Below are 8,025 nucleotides of genomic sequence, written 5' to 3'. Positions count from 1 at the left end.
TTATGGGTTGAGGCTGCAAGAGCTGCTGCAGTTAACCCAAATCCTCGTGTAGGATGCACCTACAAAACTTTTCAAGCTTGCAAGCCCTCATCATTCAGTGGAACAGAAGGACCGATCGGTTTAACCCGGTGGATAGAAAAGATGGAGACTGTGTTTAAAATCAGTAGTTGTGTTGAAAAGGACATGACCAAGTATGCATCGTGCACTTTACAAGATAGTGCACTCACGTGGTGGAAAAATTATGTGAAGGCTGTAGGAGGAGATGTAGCTTATGATACTCCATGGGAAGAATTCAAAATAATGTTAATCAACGAGTATTGTCCAAGGAACGAGGTTAGGAAGTTGGAAGATGAATTACAAAGCCAGAAGGTTGTTGGTACTGAAATCACCAACTACAATCAGCGATTCATGGAATTAGTTTTGCTATGTCCTGAATTGGTTCCAACCGAAGAACGGAAGATTGAAATGTACAAAGATGGTTTACCCAAAAAGGTCAAGGCAAATGTTACAGCATCGAAACCTAAGACAATTCATGAAGCTATAACCATGGCAAACGAGCTAATGGATCAGGTCATCATGGATAAGAAAGTATCCAATACTGATGTGAAGGTATCAGGTAACAAAAGAAAGTGGAATGGAAATTATGATCGAGGTAACCAACAACAATCTTTTAAGAAACAAGAAATCACGCAAGGTGCGGGTAGTGGTTTAAGCTTTGGTTACAAAGGATAAAATCCTTTATGTAACCGATGCCACAAACATCACTCTGGCTACTGTAATGTGGTATGCAACAAATGTAATCGAAAGGGTCATCTTGCTGAAGATTGTAGGGCTCTCGTTACAAATACAAATGGTACCAAGACTCCTGCCACCAATGCAAATAGAACTGCTTTGGCTACCATTACTTGTTATGGGTGTGGAAAACAAGGTCACTATAAGAGCCAGTGCCCGAATCCTGAGAAGAATATCGGACCTGTACGTGGGAGAGCATTTATTATTAATGCTAGAGAGGCATGTGAAGACCCGGAGCTTGTTACGGGTACGTTTACCATTAATAACTTATCAGCATCTATTATATTTGATACTGGTGCCGATAGAAGTTACGTGTGTAGAAATTTTTACACTAAATTGAATTGTTCATCATTACCTCTAGATGCTAAGTACATGATTGAGTTAGCTAATGGTAAACTAATTAAAGCCGATAAAATTTGTCGTGATTGTAAAATAAATTTAGCCGGAGAAACGTTTAAAATTGACTTGATACCCATAGAATTAGGAAGTTTTGATGTAATAGTCGGCATGGACTGGATGTCCAAAGTAGGAGCTGAAGTTGTGTGTGCCAAGAAGGCAATTCGCATTCCTTGTAAGGATAAAGTGCCGGTGATTATTTATGGAGAGAAGGGTAACTCAAAGCTAAAACTCATTAGCTGTTTGAAAGCCAAGAAGTGTTTAGAAAAGGGATGTTATGCTATTCTAGCACATGTTAATAAAGTCGAAAAGAAAGAAAAAGAGAAGTGCATCAACGACGTGCCTGTGGCAAGAGATTTTCCTGAAGTTTTTCCGGAAGAGTTGCCGGGATTACCTCCATTTAGATCTGTAGAATTTCAAATAGATTTAGTACCAGGAGCTGCACCAGTTGCCCGTGCTCCATATAGACTTGCACCGTCCGAGTTAAAATAACTTCAGAGTCAGTTAAAAGAATTACTGGATCGTGGATTCATACGACCAAGTACTTCACCGTGGGGAGCTCCGATTCTATTTGTTAAAAAGAAAGATGGATCTTTTAGGATGTGTATAGATTATCGTGAATTAAATAAGTTAACTATCAAAAATCGGTATCCACTACCGAGAATTGACGACTTATTTGATCAACTCCAAGGATCATGTGTGTACTCGAAAATTGACCTAAGATCGGGCTATCATCAATTACGCGTCAAAGAAGAAGATATACCAAAAACTGCTTTTCGGACACGTTACGGTCATTACGAATTTTTGGTCATGCCGTTTGGATTGACGAATGCGCCAGCTGTATTCATGGACCTCATGAATCGAGTTTGTAGTCCATATTTAGATAAGTTTGTTATTGTTTTCATTGATGACATTCTTATCTATTCCAAGAGTGAGCAAGAGCATGAGCAGCATTTAAGGTTAATATTAGAGTTGTTGAGAAAAGAACAGCTATACGCTAAATTTTCTAAGTGTGCTTTCTGGTTGAAAGAAGTGCAATTTCTTGGTCACGTTGTTAGTAGCAAAGGAATTCAGGTTGATCCAGCTAAAATTGAGGCCATTGAAAAATGGGAGACTCCTAAAACACCAATGCAGATACGCCAATTTTTGGGTTTAGCCGGTTATTATAGAAGGTTTATTCAAGATTTTTCCCGAATAGCTAAGCCGTTGACAGCATTAACGCAAAAAGGGAAGAAATACGAATGGACCTCGGAGCAGGAGAACGCATTTCAATTACTGAAGAAGAAGTTAACTACGACGCCTATTTTATCGTTACCTGAAGGGAACGATGATTTTGAAATATATTGTGACGCTTCGCGACAAGGTTTTGGTTGTGTTCTTATGCAATGAAAGAAAGTTATTGCATACGCATCCCGACAATTGAAGATTCACGAGCGGGATTATACGACGCATGATCCAGAACTGGGAGCAGTAGTGTTTGCGTTGAAGATATGGAGACACTACTTATATGGGGTTAGATGCACTGTGTTTACTGATCATAAAAGTCTTCAACATATTTTCGATCAGAAACAGCTGAACATGAGGCAACGTAGGTGGGTCGAGCTGATAAACGACTACAATTGTGAGATTCGCTATCATCCCGGGAAAGCGAATGTAGTGGCCGACGCTTTAAGCAGAAAGGAACGAGAACCAATTCGAGTACGAGCAATGAACATAAAAATTTGCATGAATCTCAACTCATAAATCAAAGAGGCTCAACGAGAAGCTCTTACTAAAGAAAACATAGGAAATGAAATAATGAAGAAGTATGGGAAACAACTCATTATGCGGGAAGATGGAATTCGATATTTTGCAAACCGTATTTGGGTACCAAAGTTGGGTGGATTAAGGAAGTTAATATTGAATGAGGTACATAAGACAAGATACTCGATACATCCTGGAGTTGGAAAGATGTATCAAGATCTTAAGACTCATTATTGGTGGCCTAATTTGAAGACAGACGTTGCAACATATGTTGGGGAATGTTTAACTTGTTCCAAAGTCAAAGCAGAACACCAGAAGCCGTCAGGATTACTTCAACAACCAGAAATCCCAGAATGGAAATGGGATGGTATTACCATGGATTTCATCACAAAATTACCTAAGACTGCCTGGGGTTATGACACCATTTGGGTAATAGTTGATCGTCTCACCAAATCTGCACATTTCTTGCCTATAAAGGAAACGGATAGAATGGAGAAACTATTACGATTATACATAAAGGAAATTGTTTCAAGGCATGGAATACCTATTTCCATTATATCCGATCGTGATAGTAGATTTACATCAAAGTTCTGGCAATCACTACAGGAGGCCCTAGGAACTCGTTTGGATATGAGTACCGCATATCATCCGCAAACTGACGGGCAGAGTGAAAGAACAATTCAGACTCTTGAAGACATGCTTAGGGCATGTGTGATCGATTTTGGAAACGGATGGGATAAATATCTACCATTAGCAGAATTCTCGTATAATAATAGTTATCATGCGAGCATTAAAGCTGCACCATTCGAAGCACTGTATGGAAGGAAGTGTAGATCCCCTATCTGTTGGAACGAAGTAGGAGATCGACAATTAACTGGACCCGAGATCATCCATGAAACTACTGAGAAGATAGTGCAAATCAAGGAGAAATTGAAAACAGCCCGTAGTCGCCAAAAGAGCTACGCCGATGTCCGAAGGAAACCATTAGAGTTTCAGATCGGTGACATGGTTATGTTAAAGGTGTCACCTTGGAAAGGTGTAATACGTTTTAGAAAAAGGGGTAAACTAAACCCAAGGTATGTAGGCCCGTTCAAAATTATCGAACGCATCGGACCGGTAGCTTATCGACTCGAGTTACCGCAACAACTCGCCGGAGTACATAATACATTTCACGTCTCGAACCTTAAAAAGTGTCTTGCAAAGGAAGACCTCACCATTCCTCTTGAAGAAATTCAAGTTGACGAGAAACTACAATTCATAGAAGAACCAATCGAGATCATGGACCGTGAAGTTAAACGGCTCAAGCAGAGCAACATACCGATCGTTAAAGTTCGTTGGAATGTACGAAGAGGTCCCGAGTTTACTTGGGAGCGAGAGGATCAAATGAAACAAAAATACCCGCATTTGTTTCCCGATGACGCAAAATAGGTACGATTTTAAAATTTCGGGACGAAATTTATTTAACGGGTAGGTACTGTAATGACCCGGACTTTTTCAATCGATCTATACTTATAAGATTAATATTTACATAAATTAAACCTTACCAACATGATAAGCAACCCAAATTGTTGAGACTTATGTTTTTGAAAAGAGATTTACACAACGTTTGACCGTCTAGTTTGACCGATGATATCACGAACTATATAACATATGATAATTATACGTTTGTGTATATATAAGTATATATACATATTTTACATGATCTAAGGATGTTTTAATATCTCATTTTGTATTAATAACAATAAGTTATAAGTATATTTTGAAACTACTAACTTAAGTTTTCAAAACGATAACTTTAAGTAACGTTTTTTGATATAAATACTTATAACCTATAATGTTTATACATATATCGTATATGTAATGTATTTAATCACTTTTTAAGGACTTAAATACATAAAACAATATAAGTATATTCACAAAAGATAACTATATTTGAATCCTCGTTCCGTTTTCACAAGATTTCTATACGTATATTTAGAGTATATGTACTCGTATCATACCTAGCTTCTATACGTATTTACTATTGGTATATACACAACAAATCACCACCAACCAGCCCTTGTTCATGCCTTATGTATAAGGTAACTCTCTTGTTCATGCCTTAAGTATAAGGTAATTACTTTTGTATGATAGTATGACTAATTACACAAAATTACAACATAAATTTTGTCCATGATCTTCATCATTCACGCCACCATCACCACCATATATACTCCATCCATTTTCAATTTTGCTACATCATTTTGTTAGTTAGGAACACACTTTCAAGAGCCTTAAAACCCTTAACCATCTCAGCCCACAACCATGAAGATCTAGCTTCAAAAACATCACTTAATCACCATAAGAAAACCCTTACAAAAACACTTCAAGAATCCTTCCAAGAACACAAGTTTACTTCCAATCTTTCATCCAACTCCACCACTCTTTTGATTCTAGGTTTTTACTTCTCTTTTACAGCAACCTTGTCCAAGTAACTTGAGGTAGTAACTTTGTTCATAACCTTATTCGATTCATATATATATAGTTATCTTATTTTATGGTATAAAATTTTAACAACAAGAACATAGTTTGAATGTTTTCAAACTTGTTTGCAAACTAAATAGATCCTTCTAACTTAACTTTTAAAATACTTCAAGACCTGTAATATATCATAAGGATATGCTAACTTAACAAGGTAAAACTTGGTTTTTCAAAGAACACCTTAAAAACTGAATTTACGTCGTCGGAGTACAACCGGGGGCTGTTTTGGGTTGGATAATTAAAAACCATCTTGAACTTTGAATTGGAGGCTTATTTTATGGAAAATTGATATTTACTATGAATATGTTAACACATAAAAATTTCCTGATTTAACTCAAAGTATAAGTATTTTTAGAAAAATAATCATTTAAGGTTGTTTACATGATGGAAAATGATCAACTTCATAAGTTTCACCAAAGTTTGATCTATGACCTGTGATTTCGAATACTAACTAAGGTATTTACAGTTCATATTCTTAAAGAAGGACTCGATCCAAGGAAGTGGCAAGTTGAACCAACAAAAACGGAGTTGTAACGAAGAAACTATGACTAAAACAAGATCGGATATCCAAAACTAGTTTAGCCACGAAAATAATTGGAGAAAAATTAAATAAATCACATCTTTCTAAAATAACATGATATTTTATATATATGTACTCATAATTTAATTTTATATATTTCAGGATCACCCATAAACTATACGAGAAGATTAATCATAAGATCCCATGATTGTACACAATACGTCTTCTTGACAATATAGGTACCATGGGTCAAGATTAATCCCGACCAATACAAATACGATGGGGGTTTTATTTATTTCGATGGGGGTTTTATTTATTTATTGAACACCTAAATATGAACCATTAAAATTGAATTGCTAACTACGGACTAAGAAGACATTAAAAGTATTATAAGTATATATACGTGACGATTGTTTAAAATAAAAATATATTGATATATTATATATGGATAGGTTCGTGATATCAACCGGAGACCAAGTCAAAATATATATATCTTCAAGGCAAAAGTGAGTATATAGTTCCACTTTTAAACTCTAAATATTTCGGGATGAGAATACATGTATTTTATGTTTTACGATATGGACACAAGTAACTGAAAAATATATTCTACGTTGAGTTGTACCACTGGCATACTTCCCTGTAGCTTGGTAACTACTATTTACAGCGGTATTGTAAACGCGAATCCTGTTGATAGATCTATCGGGCCTGACAACCCCAACCGGACTGGACGACCAGTATTCAACGGTTGCACAGTACTTCGTTTCGTGACTACACTTGGTACGGTGTAGTAAGATTTCATAATAAAGGGAATATGCGACGTGATTAAATGTTAAGTATGGTTACCAAGTGCTCAACCACTTAGAATATTTTTATTAAAATGTTTATATATGAAATCTTGTGGTCTATATATACATATTGCTGCCGGCATTAAACCTATATCTCACCAACTTTATGTTGACGTTTTAAGCATATTTATTCTCAGGTGATAACTAAAAGCTTCCGCTGCAACATGTTGAATTTAAGCAAGATCTTGAGTATGCATATTTGTGTCAAAAATAAAACTGCATATCGGAGGATTTGTAATGTAAAATATGTTGGAGGTCGTATTGTTATTATCACATGTAAAGTTTGTAAGTCTAAGATTATCGCTAAACGATAATCCTTATTAAGTTGTTTAAACCTTGTATTTGTAATAAAAGCTATGGTTTGTATTGTAAAAACAAATGCAGTTTTTGAAAAATGTCGCATATAGAGGTCAATACCTCGCGATGAAATCATATGTTATTGTATTCGTCCTTATGGTTAAGGTCGGGTTATGACAGTTTGGTTGAAGCAGTTTGACTGTGAATGTGTTTTTGTATAAGATGGTATGTGAAACCTAATAAGAACGAGTAGAATTGGCTCAATACTAATCTTTAAATGGATGTCAGATTGGTTTCACGAATTATTTCATGTATTATTTTTATAATTATTTTATTTTTTTCGAATTGATTCAATGCTTTTAACAAGAATATTTTTTTTAAGTTTTAATTTACTTTCCAAGATATTAAATCTCACGTAAAAGTACTCATTTTAGTTTGTGAAATAAATATATTTTTCATGAATTTTTATGTCAAAATACTCTTATTTTTTCTAAATTTTCTCAATGAACCGGTCTAGATGAAATAGTTTAGTTGAATTGTTTTGACTGTGAATATGTTTTTGTATAAAATGGTATGTGAAACCTTGTAAGAACGAGTACAATTGACTTAATACTAATCTTTAAATCGATGTCAGAATGGTTTCACGAATTATTTCGTTTATTATTTCTATAATTATTTCATTAGTTTTTCGAATTCAATGCTTTTAACAAGAATATTTTTGTTAAAGTTTTAATTTTACTTTTCTAGATATTAAAACTCGCGTAAAAGTACTCATTTTAGTGTGTGAATTAAATAGACTTTTCATGAATTTTTCTGTCAAAATACTCTAATTTTTTTCTAATTTTTCTCATTGAACCGGTGTAGATGAAATTGTTTGGTTGAAGCGGTTTGACTGGTAATGTGTTTTGTATA

This window comes from Rutidosis leptorrhynchoides, chromosome 4 (assembly GCF_046630445.1).
Source record: "Rutidosis leptorrhynchoides isolate AG116_Rl617_1_P2 chromosome 4, CSIRO_AGI_Rlap_v1, whole genome shotgun sequence".
In the NCBI taxonomy this organism is placed as follows: Eukaryota; Viridiplantae; Streptophyta; class Magnoliopsida; order Asterales; family Asteraceae; genus Rutidosis; species Rutidosis leptorrhynchoides.
The sequence above is the reverse complement of the archived record's forward strand: the minus strand, read 5'-3'. Positions refer to the sequence as shown.